The sequence below is a fragment of the Loxodonta africana genome, unplaced genomic scaffold (genome assembly GCF_030014295.1).
Source record: "Loxodonta africana isolate mLoxAfr1 unplaced genomic scaffold, mLoxAfr1.hap2 scaffold_284, whole genome shotgun sequence".
NCBI lineage: Eukaryota > Metazoa > Chordata > Mammalia > Proboscidea > Elephantidae > Loxodonta > Loxodonta africana.
Window position 1 is genome coordinate 55344 of NW_026975007.1, and position 16962 is coordinate 72305.

General features: G+C 43.8%; 1 long non-coding RNA gene across 2 annotated transcripts in view; it reads left to right on the forward strand.

The window, feature by feature from the left end:
- The first annotated feature begins 15065 nt into the window (after nucleotides 1-15065).
- LOC135229361 (uncharacterized) overlaps nucleotides 15066-16962 on the forward strand; it is a 70355-nt gene continuing 68458 nt past the window's right edge. For both annotated transcript variants that reach the window (XR_010320145.1, XR_010320144.1), the window contains exon 1: nucleotides 15066-15586. This is a non-coding gene — a long non-coding RNA (uncharacterized LOC135229361). The remainder of the gene's footprint in view (nucleotides 15587-16962) is intronic.

Here is a 16962-nt window from a genome sequence, read left to right on the forward strand (position 1 = left end):
TCCAGAGGTTGGGGAGTCCGGACGTTGGGTTAGCAGCTGGCATCGCCCCCTCCGGCGTACCCCGTCCCGAGTGATCCCCTGGGGCGGACGCGGCGCGGGGCCGGGCGGACGCAGCCACTCTAGGGGCTGCGAGAGGGAGCCTCTGGCCCGGGGGACGCAGCTGGTCCGCGAAATTTGCATCCCCATGGATTTGCGCGGGGGGGGGGGGGTCCAGCCGCGGGATCCGGCTGCGGAGTGCCCTCAGGCCTGGGGCTTGAAGGGCTTGGGGAGAAAGGCCGTGTCCAGGGCTGCGCCAAGGTCCCTCCTCTGCCCGGGGCGGGTTTGCGGGCCAAGCTGGGTGATGGGCTCCTGCCCCCCCGCCCCCCACCTGCTCCCTCTGCCAGGGGGGGAAACCAAGGCCCAGAGTTCGCCCGGGGGGGTGAGACTCCAGACTGAGGACGGGGCACTCGCCCCCGTTCGTCGTCCCACCCCCACCAGACTCCGTAGGGTGCCAGGGGCGGGGAGAGAGCGATCCCCCGCCCAAGGCCCCGCTGCCCCTTACTGTTTTGGGCGCTGTGCCTGGGAGGCTGAGGCACCCCGCGCCCTCGCCCGCGCCGGCTGGTCTACTCTCGGGGCTGGGGCGTCGGCGCGGCCCCGGCCCCACCTGGAAAGGAAGGGGTCCTGGGAATCTGTGGAGCAGCGCGGGGATTCTACTCCTTGTGGAAGCAGCAGCGATTCAGTGTCTGTTAACAGTGTGGATGCCGGGTCCCGCTCCCCTCTGGGTGGCGGGGTGGGGGTAGCAGGAAGGGGTCCTGAGCGCCCATGTTGTTCGTTAACTTAAACGTTTGTGCGGCGCTGTGTAGCGGTAGCTGTGGACGCGGTCTCTGGTGCTGAGGGGATTTGAGGGTTCCTCAAACTGGTGGGATTTGGAGCCTCTACCCTGGTGGCAGTGGGTTCAGTGGGTTACCCTGGTGGCGTAGTGGTTAAGTGCTAAGGCTGCTAGCCAAACGGTTGGCAGTTTGAATCCACCAGGCGCTCCTTGGAAACTCTGTGGGGCAGTTCTACTCTGTCCTATAGGGTCGCTATGAGTCAGAATTGATTCGATGGCAACAGGTGTGGTTTTTTTTTTTAGGTTGGAGATTAGATGTCTCTTGGGCTGACATTTGAAGGTCTGGAGCTGACGGTTTATGAGGGTTTGTTAGGTTTTTAAGCGCTCCGGCAATGGGCACCAACCCGATCTTCCAGCCCCTGCGGACGGACCGCCCCCCCCCCGGGGGGGATTGGCTGCTCTGGGACCCTGAGCCCAGAGGGCGGTGAGAAGCTGACAAACGTGAGTGATGCCCTGCAGGCTCCAGTCGGCGGGGCAGCCCTGCTCACACGGTCTCAATACGGGTAGTCGGCTTCGTGCCTGGGGGGTGGTTTCCGAATGTTTCCTCGTGGCCCCCCCCCCGTGCGGGGCGACAACTCTCCCCTGGGCGGGGACCTAGTAGAGGCCTGCAGGGCATCAGGGTATGGAGGGGCAGAGCTTGGGCGGGGAGGGCGCGGCCCTGCAGGTTCCTGTACATGACCACGGCAGGGGGCTGCGGGTCCTGAAGGCTGGGCCTGGTCGAGGACCCACTAGGTCTCGCAGAAGGAGTGGGTTAGGATAATCATAGCATTAATGGGAGTATTGAGAGAGCACCCTGGGGCGTTGGGTCCCTCGGGAAGAAAAGCCTCTGCTGTCGCCACTGGAGTGGTACCCAGGTCGTCCCGGCTTAGGTCCAGGAGGTTCCCATGCTCGGAGGGTCTGGTGGGCAGAACAGAACCGGCGGTGCGCACGCCCTCTCGCGGCCTTGCGCCGAATCGCTGAGGTTCAGTGTCAGGTGATTCTAAGCCATGGTTTTGGAACTCAATAGTGAAGCAGAGCAAATAAATGATGCAGTGCCTTGATGGGACCGGTGGAGACAACAAGAAGCAAAGCACAGCTGAAACTTCAAAATTCCACTGAGTGTTAGTAGGATTTGGAGGGAGAAAATAGACGGAGAGTCGAGAGGCCCAGAGATGCAGAAGGGTTAGAGGATTAGGGGTTAGGGTTTGGTGTTAGGGGTTCAGGTTGGGGGGTTAGAGGTTTGGGAGTTAGGTTTAGGGGTATAGGTTTTAGGTGGCTGGGGGTTGGGGTTAGGGCTGGGGTTACTAGGCTAGGGCACAAGTGGTTTAGGGTTATGGTTAGGGTTAGAGTGAGGCTGAGGTTGATTCCCAGTCTTGTGTACCGTCTCTTCCTTCACCAGAGTTACCACATATCTGTCGTTTGGTTGGAAACCCTGATGGCATAGTGGTTAAGACCCACCAGTGCTAACCAAAGGTCTGCAGTTCGAATCCACCAAGCGCTCCTTGGAAACTCTATGGGGCAGTTCTAATCTGTCCTATAGGGTCTCTATGAGCTGGAATCGACTCGACGGCGGTGGGTTTGTTTTTTTTGGTTATTGTTTAGTTAGCTTTTCTCTACCCACTCTCCGTCTGCCTGGTGAACATCAAGGATTGTTTCTGTGTGTAAATGTTTTCATGAGTTTTTATGATAGTGGTCTCTTAGTGTATATGTCATTTTGTGATTGACTTAGTCAGCATGATGCGCTCCAGATTCATCCATGGTGTGAGATGTTTCGGAGATTCATCATTGGTCTTCATTGTCGTGTAGTGTTCCACTGTGTGTATGTACCGTAGTTTGTTTATCCATTCCTCTGTGGACAAGCACTGAGGTTGTTTCCATCTTTTTGCTACTGTGAATAATGTCGCAGTGAACACGGGTGTGCATATGTCTATTCCTGTGACTGCTCATGGAAACCCTGGTGGCTAGTGGTTAAGTGCTACAGCTGCTAACAAAAAGGGTTAGGGTTTGAGGTTCGGGATGTTAGGGTTAGGGTTGTTAGAGTTCTGGTTGTTAGGGTTTGGGGTTAGGGGTTGGGGTTAGGGTTTTGGGGTTAGGGATGTTAGGGTTAGGGTTGTTAGGGTTTGGGTTAGGGTTTTTCGGTTGGGGTTAGGTGTTAGGCTTAGGTTTAGGGTTTGAGGTTAGAGTTTGGATTTACAGGTTAGGTGTTAGGGGTTGCAATTTGGGGTTTACAGTTTTGGGGGTTTAGGGTTTTGGGGTTTAGTCATTAGGGTTTGGGTTAGGTTTTAGGGGTCAGGATTTAGATTTAGGGTTGGGGTTGGTGTTGGGTTTGTTTGGGATATGTGGTTTGGGGTAAGAGGGTGGGTGTTAGAGGTTTGGGGGTTAGAGATTGAGGGAGTTAGAGGGTGAGGGGTTAGAGGGTGAGGGGGTTAGAGGTTGAGAAGATTATAGAGTGAGGGAGTGAGAAGGTGAGGGTGTGAGGGGGTGAAGGTTAGGGTTTAGGGTTAGAGGGTTTAGGCTTAGGGTTCAGAGGCTTAGGGTTGGGGGTTAGGGTTTCAGAGTTCAGAGGTTGGGGTTGGTGTTGTGGTTAGGGTTAGAGAGTTAGGGTTAGAAGGTTAGGGTTGGAGGTTTAGGGTTAGAAGATTAGGGGTATGGTTTAGAGGTTTAGGGTTAGGGGTTAGGGCTAGGGTTTAGGGGTTCAGGTTTAGGGGTGTGGGATGGGTCTGGGGTAAGGTTTTAGAGTTTAGGGTTAGAGGGTTATGTTTAGGGCTTAAGGCTTAGAGTTTAGGGTTTTAGGACTTAAGGTTTAGGGCTTAGGGCTTAGAGCCTAGGGTTTAGGACTTAAGGTTTAGGGTTTAAGGCTTAGAGTGAGGGTTAGGGCTGGGGGCTGGGGTTAGGGTTTAGGGTTTAGTGTTAGGGTATTAGGGTTAGAGGGTTAGATGGTTTAGCGTTTAAGTTTAGGGTTTAGGGGTTGGGGTTAAGGGTGTTAGTGTTTAGGGTTTTGGCATTTAGGATGTTAGGGTTGAATGTGTTAGGGCTAAAGGTGTTAGGGTTTTGTGTGTTAGGGTTTTAAGTGTTAGGGTTTACAGTTTAGGATTAGGCTTAGACCCATTCTTAGGTTTAGGGCTAGGGATTTGAGGTTTAGGGTTTGGCGTTGGGTTTGGGGGTTGGGGTTAGGTTTAGGGCTAGGATTAGAGGGCTAGGGTTAGAGGGTTACAGTTTCAGGTTAGCGTTAGAGGGTTAGGGTTCGAGTGTTAGGGTTAGGGTTAGGGTTGTTAAGGTTAGGGTGGTTAGGGGTTAGGTGTTAGGATTTAGGGTTTAGGGTATAGGGGTTAGAGTTTGGGTTAGGGTTAGAGTTTAGGGCCTTGGGGGTTAGGACCTAAGGGCTTAGGGCCTTAGGGGCTTTGGGGCTTAGGGCTTAGGGGCTAGAGTTAGAGGGCTAAGGCCAGAGGGCCAGGGTTATGGTTTGATTCCTGGTTGGCAATTTTTTTCCTTCAATATTTTGTATAAGTCATCCCATTGCCTTCTTGCGTCCATGATTTCTGCTGAGTAGTCCAAGTTTATTATTATTTACTCTCCTTTTTTGGTGACTTCCTTTATCCCTAGCCTCTCTTAAAATTCTCTTTATGTTTGATTTTGGCAAGTTTGATTATTATATGTCTCGGTCACTTTCTTTTGAGATCACCTTATGTGGAATTTGATGAGCATCTTTCATGATATCAGGGAAGTTTTCTGCCAACAAATCTTCAACAGTTCCCTGTGTATTTTCTGTTAGCCCTCCCTGTTCTGGTACTGCAATCACTCATAGTTATTTCTCTTGATAAAGTCCCACATGATTCTTTGGATTTCTTCATTTAAAATTCTTTTATCTGGTTTCTTTTCAAATATATTGGTCCCAATAGTTTTATCTTCTATCTCAGTAATTCTGCCTTCCAGTTCTTCAGTTGTGCTCTTCTTACTTTCTATCGAGTTTTCTAACTCTGTAATTTTATTGTTAATCTTCTGAATTTCTGATTGCAATCTCTCTATGGTTTCTTGCAGCTTATTAAATTTTTAATTATGTGCTTGAGTAACCTTTTTAATTTCCTCAGCTGCTTTATCTTTGTGTTCCTTGGCTTGTTCTGTATTTTGCCTCATTTCCTTCCTGATATCTTTGAGAGCTCTGTATATTAATCTTTTGTATTCTGTATCCGGTAATTCCAGGATTACACCTTCATCGAGAAGATTCCTTGAGTCTTAGTTCTGAGAGCTTGTTGAAGCAATCATGGGTCAGCTTCTTTTTTTTTTATTTTAATAATTTTTATTGTATTTTAAGTGAAAGTTTACAAATCAAGCCAGTCTCTCACATAAAAACTTATACACAACTTGTTACATATTCCCAATTACTTTCCCCCCAATGGGACAGCCCACTCCCTCCTTCCACTCTTTCTTTCCGTGACCATTTTGCCAGTTTCTAAGCCCCTCTACCCACCCATCTCCCTTCCAGGCAGGAGATGCCAACATTGTCTCAAGTGTCCACCCAAACCAAGTAGCTCACGCCTCACCAGCATCCCTCTCCAACCCGTTGTCTAGTCCAACCCATGTCTGATGAACTGGCTTTGGGGATGGTTCCCGTAGTGGGTAAACGGAAGGTGTGGGGGCCATGATCACTGGGGTCCTTCCAGTCTCAGTCAGACCATTAAGTCTGGTCTTTTTATGAGAATTTGGGGTCTGCATCCCACTGTTCTGCTCCCTCAAGGGATCTCTGTTATGTTCCCCGTCAGAGCAGTCATTGGTTGTGGCCCGGCACTGTCTAGTTCTTCTGATCTCAGGATGATGTAGTCTCTAGTTCATGTAGTCCTTTCTGTCTCTTGGGCTCGTTATTATCTTATGTTCTTGGTGTTCTCCATTCTCCCTTGATCCAGGTGGGTTGAGAATCATTGATGCATCTGAGATGGCTGCTTGCTAGCATTTAAGATCCCAGATGCCACTCTTCAAAGTGGGATGCAGAATGTTTTCTTAATAGATTTTATTATGCCAGTTGACTTAGATGTCCCCTAAAACCATGGTCCCCAAACCCCTGCCCCTGCTTTGCTGACCTTCGAAGCATTCAGTTTATTCAGGAAACTTCTTTGCTTTGGTTTAGTCCAGTTGTGCTGACCTCCACTGTGTTGAGTGTTGTTCTTCCATTCACCGAAAGTAGTTCTTGTCTATCTCTTTAGTAAATACCCCTCTCCTACCCTCCCTCCCTCCCCCCCTCATAACAACAAAGGAATATGTTCTTCTCAGTTTAAACTATTTCTCAAGATCTTATAATAGTGGTCTTATACAATATTTGACCTTTTGCTACTAATTTCACTCAGCATAATGCCTTCCAGGTTTCTCCATGTTATGAAGTGTTTCACAGATTCGTCACTGTTCTTTGTTGATGTGCAGTGTTGCATTGTGTGAATATACCATAATTTATTTATCCATTCATCCATTGATGGGCACCTTGGTTGGTTCCATCTTTTTGCTATTGTAAACAGTGCTGCAGTAAACATAGATGTGCATATATCTATTTGTGTAAAGGCTCTTATTTCTCTAGGATATATTCCGAGGAGTGGGATTGCTGGGTTGTATGGTAGTTCTATTTCTAGCTTTTTAAGGAAGCACCAAATTGATTTCCAACGTGGTTGTATACCATTTTACATTCCCACCAGCAGAGTATAAGTGTTCCAGTCTCTCCACAGCCTCTCCAACATTTATTATTTTGTGTGTTTTGGATTAATGCCAGCCTTGTTGGAGTGAGATGGAATCTCATTGTAGTTTTGATTTGCATTTCTCTAATGGCTAATGATCGAGAGCATTTCCTTATGTATCTGTTAGCTGCCTGAATGTCTTCTTTAGTGAAGTGTCTGTTCATATCCTTTGCCCATTTTTTAATTGGGGTGTTTGTCTTTTTGTGGTTGAGTTTTAGCAGAGTCATGTAGGTTTTAGAGATCAGGCACCGGGTGGAGATGTCTTAGCTGAAAACTTTTTCCCAGTCTGTAGGTGGTCTTTTTACTCTTTTGGTGAAGTCTTTAGATGAGCATAGGTGTTTGATTTTTAGGAGCTCCCAGTTATCTGGTTTCTCTTCATCATTTTTGGTAATGTTTTGTATTCTGTTTATGCCATGTATTAGGTCTCCTGATGTCCCTATTTTTTCTTCCATGATCTTTATCGTTTTAGATTTTATGTTTAGGTCTTTGATCCATTTGGAGTTAGTTTTTGTGCATGGTGTGTGGTAGGGGTCCTGTTTCATTTTTTGGAGGTGGCTATACAGTTACGCCAGCACCTTTTGTTAAAAAGACTATCTTCTCCCCAATTAACTGACACTGGGCCTTTGGCAAATATCAGCTGCTCATATGTGGATGGATTTATATCTGGATTCTCAATATTGTTCCATTGGTTTATGTGTCTGTTGCTGTACCAGTACCAGGCTGTTTTGACTACTGTGACAGTATAATTTGTTCTAATATCAGGCAGAGTGAGTCCTCCCACTTTGTTCTTTTTTAGTAATGCTTTACTTATCCGTGACTTCTTTCCCTTCCATATGAAGTTGGTGATTTGTTTCTCCATCTGTTTAAAAAGTGTCATTGGAATTTGGATCGGAAGTGCATTGTATCTATAGATGGCTTTTGATAGAATGGACAATTTTACAATGTTGTCTTCCTATCCACGAGCAAGATATGTTTTTCCAATTACGTAGGTCCCTTTTGTTTTTTTTGCAGTAGTACCTTGTAGTTTTCTTGGTATAGCTCTTTTACATTTTTGGTAAGGTTTATTCCTAAGTATTTTATCTTCTTGGGGGCTGCTGTGAATGGTATTCATTTGATGATTTCCTCTTCAATGTTCTTTTTGTTGATATAGAGGAATCCAACTGATTTTGTGTGTTTGTATTGTAATCTGAAACTTTGCTGAACCCTTCTATTAGTTTTCTTGAGGATTCCTCAGGGTTTTCTGTGTATAAGATAATGTCTTTGGAAATAGAGATAATTTTATTTCTTCCTTACCAATCTGGATGCCCTTTATTTCTTTGTCTAGCCCAGTTGCTCTGGCTAGGACCTCTAGCACAATGCTGAATAAGAGCAGTGATAAAGGGGATCCTTGTCTGTTTCCCGTTCTCAAGGGAAATGCTTTCAGGCTCTCTCCATTTAGGATGATGCTGGGTATTGGCTTTGTATCAATACCCGTTATTATGTTGAGGAATTTTCCTTCTATTCCTATTTTGCTGAGAGTTTTTATCATGAGTGGGTGTTGGACTTTGTCAAATGCCTTTTCTGTATCAATTGATAAAATTATGTGGTTCTTGTCCTTTTTTTATGTGGTGGATTACATTAATTGTTTTTCTAATATTGAACCAACCTTGCATACCTGGTATAAATCCTACTTGGTTATGGTGGATTATTTTTTTGATATGTTGTTGAATTCTACTGGCTCGAATTTTGTTGAGGATTTTTGCATCTATGTTCATGAGGGATATAGGTCTGTAATTTTCTTTTTTTGTGTTGTCTTTAGCTGGTTTTGGTATCAGGGTTATGCTGGCTTCATAGAAGGAGTTAGGTAGTATTCCGTCCTTTTCTATGCTTTGAAATACCTTCAGTAGTAGTGGTAAGTCTTCCCTGAAAGTTTGGTAGAACTTTGCAGTGAAGCCATCAGGGCCAGGGCTTTTTTTTTGTTGGGAGTGTTTTGATTACCTTTTCAATCTCTTTTTTTGTTATGGGTCTATTTAGTTGTTCTACTTCAGTTTGTGTTAGTTTAGGTAGGTAGTGTGTTTCTAGAAATTCATCCATTTTTTCTAGGTTTTCAAATTTGTTAGAATACAATTTTTTGTAGTAATCTGATATGATTGTTTTAATTTCAGTTGGATCTGTTGTGATATGGCCCATCCCATTTCTTATTCAGATTATTGGTTTCTTTTCCTGTATTTCTTTAGTCAGTCTGGCCAATGGTTTATCAATTTTGTTAATTTTTTCAAAGAAGCAGTTTTTGGCCTTGTTAACTCTTTCAATTGTTTTTCTATTCTCTAATTCATTTAATTTTGCTGTAGTTTTTATTTTTTGCTTTCTTTTGGTGCCTGACAGTTCCTTTTGTTGCTCTCTTTCTGTTTGTTCAAGTTGTAGGGAGAGTTCTTTCATTTTGGCTCTTCTTTAATATGTGTGCCTTTATTGATATAAATTGACCTCTGAGCACTGCTTTCACCATGTCCCAAAGGTTTTCATAGGAAGTGTTTTCAGTCTTGTTGAATTCTGTGAATTTCTTTATTCCCTCCTTAAGGTCTTCCATAACCCAGTCTTTTTTGAGCAGGGTATTGTGCAGTTTCCAAGCATTTGATTTCTTTTCCCTGGTTTTTCTGTTATTGATTTTTACTTTTATGGTCTTTCATTCAGAGAAGATGTTTTGTAATATTTCAATGTTTTGGGTTCTGCAAAGGCTTGTTTTATGACCTAATATGTGATCTATTCTAGAGAATGTTTCATGTGCACTAGAAAAGAAATTATAGTTTGCAGCTGTTGTGTGGAGTGTTCTGTATAAGTCTATGAAGTGAAGTTGTTTAATTGTAGGAATTAGATCTTCCGTGTCTCTATTGAGCTTCTTACTGCATTTCCTATCCTTCACCGAGAGTGTTGTGTTGAAGTCTCCTGCTATAATTGTGGAGGTGTCTATCTCACTTTTTAATTCTGTTAACATTTGTTTTATGAATGTTGCGGCCCTATCATCATTGGGTGCATAAATATTTAATACAGTTATATGTACCTGGTAAATTGTCCCTTTAATCTTTATGTAGTGTCCTTCTTTATCCTTTGTGGTGGATTTAAATTGAAACTCTATTTTGTTGGAAATTAATATTGCCTCTCCTGCTCTTTTTTGATTGTTGTTTGCTTGATATATTTTTATCCATCCTTTCAGTTTTGGTTTATTTGTGTCTCTTAACTCTAAAGCGTGTCTCTTTTAGGAAGCATACAGACTGATCGTGTTTTTTTATCCAGTCTGCAACTTTCTGTCTCTTTATTGGTGAATTTAGTCCATTTACATTAAGTGTAATTATAGACAAGTATGAGTTTAGTGCTGTCATTTTGATGCCTGTTTTTGACAATTTCATTTTCCATTTACTTTTTTGTGCTGAGTTTTTCTTTGTAGAATGTGTGTTCCTCCTTTTTATAGTAGTTGAATTTATTTTGGTGAGTCGTTATGTTTATCTTGGTTTTTATTTTGAAGTATGGAATTGTTAGACCTTGTTGTGGTTATCTTAATATTTACCCCGGTTTGACTAAGTAAAAACCTAAGTTGTTTCGCCCTGTATCGCCTTGGTTTCCTCTCCATATGTAATTTCTAAGCCTCCTGTATTTAGTCCCTCTTTTTTCACTATCGTAATCTTTTACATAATCACATCAATGATTCCCTGTTTTGAGCAATTTTTTAATTAATCTTATTTTGTTTTTGTGATTTCCCTATCTGGGTTGATATCAGGATGTTTTGTTCTGTGACCTTGTGTTGTGTTGGTATCTGATATTATTGATTTTCTGACCAAAGAATTTCCTTTAGTAATTCTTGCAGTTTTGGTTTGGTTTTTGCAAATTCTCTAAGCTTGTGTTTATCTGTAAATATCTTAATTTCACCTTCATGTTTTAGAATTTTGCTGGATATATGATTGTTCGCTGACAGTTTTTCCTCTTTCAGTGCTCTATATATGTTATCCCATTGTCTTCTTGCCTGCATGATTTCTGCCGAGTAGTGCAAACTTATTGATTCTCCTTTGTAGGTAACTTTTCGTTTATCCTTGGGTGCTTTTGAAATTTCTCTTTATCTTAGGTTTTGGCAGGTTTGATGATATGTCTTGGTGATTTTCTTTTGGGATCTATTTTGTATGAGGTTCGATGAGCATCTTGGGTAGATATCTTTTCATCTTTTACAATGCCAGGGAATTTTTCTGCCATCAGATCTTCCACTGTTCTCTCTGTATTTTCTGTTATCCCTCCCTGTTCTGGAACTCGAATCACACGCAAATTATTCTTGATAGAGTCCCCCATGATTCTTAGGGTTTCTTCATAGTTTTAAATTCTATTTGATTTTTCTTCAACTATATTTGTGTCAATTGCCTTATCCTCCAGCTCCCCCACTCTGCATTCCAGTTCCTTGATTCTGCTCCTGTGACTTCCTATTGAGTTGTCTGAATCTGTGACTTTATTGTTAATCTTTTGGATTTCTGAATGCTGTCTCTCTATGGATTCTTACAGCTTATTAATTTTTTCACTATGTTGTCGAATAATCTTTTGGATATCTTCAACTGCTTTATCCGTGTATTCCTTGGTGTTTTCTGTAGATTGCCTTATTTCATTTGTGAGGTCATTCCTGATGTCTTGAAGCATTCTGTATATAATTTTTTTATATTCTACATTTGGCAATTCTAGGAATGTATCTACATCTGGGAATGATTTTGATTCTTTGATTTGGGGGTTTGTAGAAGGAATCATGGTCTGCTTCTTCATGTGATTTGATGTCGACTGCTGTCTCTGAGCCATTTATAAGATATTGTAATATTTTATATTTGCTCACTGAGTCTTATCTTCTTATTTTGTTTTGTTACAATACACCCAGATGGGCTACTAGATTGTGGTATCGTGATTGATGTAGCTTTTGAATCACTTACGTCCTGTTACCAGCTTGCCTGAGCTGTTACCAGGTATATAAGTGTATGAGTCCATTCACTATTCTTGAATACAATCAGCTCAGGTGTCCTGATAGCTGGTCACCTAGTGTGTGGTGTAGGCTCTCACCTATTATCTTAGAGGAGTAGTGGTGATGGTTGTATGCACCAGTTTCTATTAGTGGCAGGGGGTCACATTTCGAGGAGGGCAGGATGCTGACAGCCTTCCTTCAAGTGTCAGTGAGGTAGGTGTGGCTCTATTCTCTAGAGCACTCTGGTGGGTGGGCTTTGCAGCTGTATCTTAGGCACCCAATGCTTGGGTAGGCGTCACTATTCTCAGACCCCTCTAGCAGGTGGCTAGGTGATGTGGGTGGAGTCTCAGCCCTCAGTTCGCTGGTGTGGATCAGCGAGGGCTCTGTTTAATAGGTAGAGAGGTATCTGACCTCCAAAACTTGCCTTTCCACTGCTGAGCTAAAACAATTATGGTCAGATCTCTATCAGAATTGCCTTTACATTGTAATAGCCACCTAGTTACCTGTAGGGTGAAAGCCAAAGACTATGGGTCTGTTAATGCCTGGATGGAGCTGATTCTGTACTGTTATTTCAGTTTAGGGAAGTCAGGGAAGGATTTTTTCTTTGATTGTTAAATGCTGCTTTTCTCAGGCCAGGAGAATGGGTTAGAAAAGAAAGAAGAAAAAAAATTCAGCAGTGCACTTCACTCTCTGGCACAGAGGATTCCAATGTTAATGAAGCTGGCTGGGGCAATGAGGGGTGGAATCAGATATATAGAAGAGAGTAGCCTGGCAAAATATACAAAGTTACTTATGTTGTTTGGTGAGAACTGTTTTTTCTGAGATTCCAGAGCATTGTGTCGCTCGTGTGTGCTGGCTGGATCCCTGCTGAGACTGTCCCAGAGGGTTAGGGCTGCATCCATGCTCACACTGTCTCAGGAAGCCACAATCGGCTCCCCCACACTTAGTCCAAAGCCCAGCACCAAGGTTTCCTTTCTGGGACGCTGCACTCCAGGCTCCAAAACCAGTCGCTGCTTCCCTATAGTTTTTCGTTTCCCTGTCAGCCGCGTCTGTGTGGAGCCTGCGTGTGCTGCCTGGGTCCCCTCTGAGGTTGGTCCTGAGGGTTAGGCCTATATCTGTTCTTCCCTGTCTCAGTAAACCACAATCAGCCCCACCACTCTGACACCAGGAAACCGCGAGGGCTCAAGGCTACGGCGTGGGACACTGGCTCTGGAAGCGGTCCCTGCTGCAGCGTGGCTTTCGCTCCCCCGTCACTCAGGTCAACTCCTTAGTTCTGTGTTTGATGGTCAGGGTTTGTAGATTGTCCTTTATGTAATCAGTTCACTTGTTTTTTCGAGTCTTTGTTTCAAGAAGTATAAGCGGAATCTTCTACCTAGTCAGCCATCTTGGTCCTGCCCCCGTGTCTGCCTCTTTATGTGATTTGATATTGACTGTTGTCTCTGAGCAATCTATAAGTTATTGTATTAGTTTATTTTATGCTTGCTTTTTGTATCCTAGCTTCTTGCTTTGTTTAGTTTTGGTATTCCCAAATAAGCTGCTTGAGTGTGCTAGGTTGATTATTTTCACCTTTGAAGCTCTAATGTACTATCACCAGATGGCTAGCACTGTTACCAGGTATATGAGCCTAGGAGTTCATTTACTTTTCTTGTATGCATTCAACTCAGGTGCCCAGGTAGTTGGTCATAAAGTGTGTGGTACAGGCTCTGTCCTACTGTCTTAGAGGGGCAGGGGTTATTGGTGTAGGCAGAAGTATCTGGCTGCAGTAGGGGGTCAGGCTCTGATCAAGGCAGGGGTCTGACAGCTGTCCTCTGAGTGTCTGTGAGGAAAGTGCATCCCTGTTCTGTAGAGCACACGGGTGGGTTCTGCAGAAGGGCGATGGGTACCCAATGCTTTTGGTTGTAAGTTCTGGGAGGTACTACTTACCCTTGGAGCCCTGTCACAGGAGGCTAGGTATTGTGGGTGGAGCCACCAGTCCTTAGGCCCCTGATGTGGGTAGGTGAAGACGCCGTTTAATAGGCAAAGCAGTGTCAAACATCAAACACCCATCTTTCCACCGTTCAGCTGAAACAGTTGCAGTCTGGCGACAAGGGCCTATTCTCCTGAAATGGGCCCACACAGGTCCATGCTGGGGTGAAAGGTATTCAAAGCCCATGGACTGTTTGTGCCTGAACAAGAGCTGCTTCTGTCCTGAGCTCCCCAGCTTAATTGAGCTGGCAGATTATCTTTCCCCCAGTTGTGAACTTATACCTTCTTCAAGGATGGAAAAATGGCTCAGAGTGGTACCAGGGCCTATCTCAGGCCCAGGGAAGTTGACAGCCACTGAAGCCGGCTTGGGGGCTGGGGGCGTGGTAAAATAAACACAAGTAATTAGCTTTTGCTGAGAGTGCCGTTCTTCTCTTGTTCTGGAGGTGTGAGTAGTCTGTGCAACTTGCTGTCCTTCCCTGAGCTAAACGCCTCTGGAACACTACTGCCAGCCCCGTTGCAGTCGCTCCAGGGAACGGTGCCTGAGGGTTCCTGGCTGTTCAGGTCCAGTAACTCCTCTCCACTTCTGAATAGTCTCTCCCTCCCCCTGCCGCTGAGTCCATTTTCTAACTTTGCCTTTGATGCTCAGGGCTCCTAGCTTGTCATAAATATACTTGCTTCACTTGTTTTTTCTGGTCTTTTTTGTAAGAGGGATGACTGGCGGCGTCTCAATACTCAAAACTTCATCATTTCTTCCTTTCACTTTAGCTACTCGACATTCAAGAGCAACGTTCAGAGTCTCTTCCGACATCCGTTTTGGTCTTTTCTTTCTTTCCTGTCTTTTAAAGGATCTCTTGCTTTCCTCATGTGTGATGTCCTTGATGTCATTCCACAACTCGTCTGGTCTTCAGTCGTTAGTGTTCAACACGTAAAATGTGTTCTTGAGGTGGTCTCTAAATACAGGTGAGATATACTCAAGGTCATATTTTGGCCCCTTTTGACTTATTCTAATTTTCTTCCGTTTCAGCTTGAACTCCCATATGAGCAATTGACAGTCTGTTTCACAATCGATCCCTGGCCTTGTTCTGACTGATGATATGAGTTTTCCCATCTTCTCTTTCCACAGATGTAGTCAGTTTGATTCCTGTGTATTCCATCTGGTAAAGTCCACGTGTATAGCTGCCGTTTATGTTGGTGAAAAAAAATATTTGCAGTGGATGAGTCACTGGTCTTGCAAAATTCTTTCATGAGATTTCTGGCGTCATTTATTTCAGCGATGCTGTATTTTCCAACTACTTTTCCTTCTTTGTTTCCAACTTTAACATTCTAATGACCAGTAATTATCAATGCATCTTGATTGCATCTTTGATCAATTTCAGGCTGCAGAAGTTGTTTAAAATCTTCAATTTCTTTATCTTTGGCATTAGTGGTTGGTGCATACATTTGAATAGTCATATAAACTAGTCTTCCTTGTAAGTGTATGGATTTTAGCCTATCAGTGACAACATTGTACTTCAGGCTAGATCTTGAAATGTTCTCTTTGATGATATGTAACGTCATTCTTTTGGCTCTGGTGGAATATCCATGTTTGTAAGACTGCTCACAGACTGTTTTACCAGAGAGTTTTCTGGTACTGCAACATCTACCACTAATCTCTGTGATCCCTTTGAATTGGCAAAATAAGAATAGTGCTATAGATTTCTTCCAAATACAGAAAACATAAGTATGAAAATGTTCTTGCTGTTGATTATATTCTTTACCAATCTGTTTGTATGGGATTTTTGGTACTTCACTTGAAAAATGAGTCCAAGGTACTGTGATGTGATTGTTTACTTTGTGTGGCCTTTCTAGCCATGGTCTTATAACATCCACCCTGGTGCTTGGGCAGGACTGTGTGATAGGGTAATTGTGGCTCACCAAGAGGATTGTTTATTTTGCCTTCAAAGAGAACCAGTTCCAGAGCAAAGAGGAGGATTCAACTCCCATCAAGGAAGAACAGCCAAGAGCCGAGCGTATATTATGGACCTGAGATCCCTGCACTGAGAAGCTCCTAGAAGCAGGAGACTGAGATAGAGAGAGGAAGCTGTAACCCTGAAGATGGTAAGATGCCATGGCAGGAGAGACCGAGCAACAGGGACCTGGCTATAGGAGATGATGGCCCAGGGAGAAGGAAAGCTGAGTGCCTTTGGAGAGAGGCCGGCCCAAGGCCAGGCAGAGGCACACCTATGAGCACAGGAGGGAAGAGGCTGTCCTGATAGAAAAACTGTGTTCTGAGTGTCTTTGAACCTGAGCTATAACTGTTACTTCCCTAATAAACCCCATAATCGTGAATATGGACTATGAGTTCTGTGTGGCCATTGCAATGAGTTATTGAACCCGGCAGAGAAGTAGGGAGTGCTGTGTGAGGGACAGTTGGTGTCAGAGTTAGTGAAGATGGTGGAGAGAGGGTAGTTTTTTCACCAATGCCTTCAATGCAGCTTCGATTCCTTCCTTTTATACCATCAGTTCTTGATCTTATGCTACCTATTGAAATGGTTGAAAATTATCCAGTTCTACTGCAGTGGCTGTATTAATATCAGACAAATTATACTTCAGAAAAAGGAGTATTATTGGGAATAAGTAGGGACATAACATAATAAAGGTTCAATTCTCCAAAAAGATACAACACTCCTAAATGTGTACGTGTCTAACAACAGCGCTCCAAAATACAAAAACTAATAAATCTGAAAGGGGAAATGGACAAATACGCATTTATAACTGGTATCAGTACTTTTCTATCAATAATTAATAGAGCCCTGCTAGTTGAAGTCCAAAGCATCTGTATGAACCACTCATGGATGTCTATGTGTGTGTGTATGTATGTGTGTGTATGTGTGTATGTATGTATATAGTATAAAGAGAAGTAATACAGAAATAAACATAGATACATGTTGTAGTCCTTGGGAGGTACAAACGGTTAATGCATTCAGCTGCTAACCAAAATGTTGGAGGTTTGAGTCCACCCAGAGGCACTTTGGAAGAAAGGCTTGGTGATCTACTTTTGAAAAATTAGCCATTGAACTGACACACTTGTGTGTCAGTACTACTCTGACACACATGAGGGGAGGGGTCACCATGAGTCACATCAGCTTAACAGCAATCGAATGATTTTTTTATGCATTCTGCCAATGTTTGTCTTTTAATTGGTATCTTAGGCTGGGTTCTCTAGAGAAACAAAACCAGTGAGGTGTATATATATATATTTATATATAAATAGCTTTATATCAAGAAAATGGCTCACGAGGCTGTAGAGGCTGGTAAGTCTCAAGTCCATGGGTCAGGCTTGTGGCTTCTCCTGACTCACATAGATGCAGGGACTGCAGAACTGAAGATCTGCAGGTCATACAACAGGTCTGTGGCTCACAGGCTGCAAAGGCTGACAGATCTCAAGATCGGCAGGTAAGCTGGCAGGCTGCGGCTCACAGACTGCGGAGGCT